The sequence below is a fragment of the Trachymyrmex cornetzi genome, unplaced genomic scaffold (assembly GCF_001594075.2).
Source record: "Trachymyrmex cornetzi isolate Tcor2-1 unplaced genomic scaffold, Tcor1.1 scaffold631, whole genome shotgun sequence".
In the NCBI taxonomy this organism is placed as follows: domain Eukaryota; kingdom Metazoa; phylum Arthropoda; class Insecta; order Hymenoptera; family Formicidae; genus Trachymyrmex; species Trachymyrmex cornetzi.
The window spans coordinates 37,034-37,433 of NW_017299950.1; positions in this window are offsets into that span (position 1 = coordinate 37,034).

Genomic DNA, 400 nt, shown 5'->3' on the forward strand with positions numbered 1-400 from the left:
CACGTCCGAGCGAACCCGGCGCAAAAATAAATCGTCTTAATTGTCGTTAACGGGGGAACCAGATCGAAGGCTCCCGCCGCCGGCAACAAAGTGGTCCTTCGAGCCGGATCTCAGGGAAAACCGGATACGCGACGCTCCGTCGAGTTAGTGACACTCGCGAAATCCGCTGCTACACGCGTTTCGCGTAGTGAAATTATCGTGGTACTCGCGGACGCTCCTTACGCTCCGTCGAGCTAGTGACTCTCACGAACGCTGCTCCACGCGTTTCGCGTAGTGAATTCATCGTGCTACTCGCGGACGCTCCTTACGCTCCGTCGAGCTAGTGACTCTCGCGAATGCTGCTCCACGCGTTTCGCCTAGTGAAATTATCGTGCTACTCGCGGACGCTCCTTACGCTCCG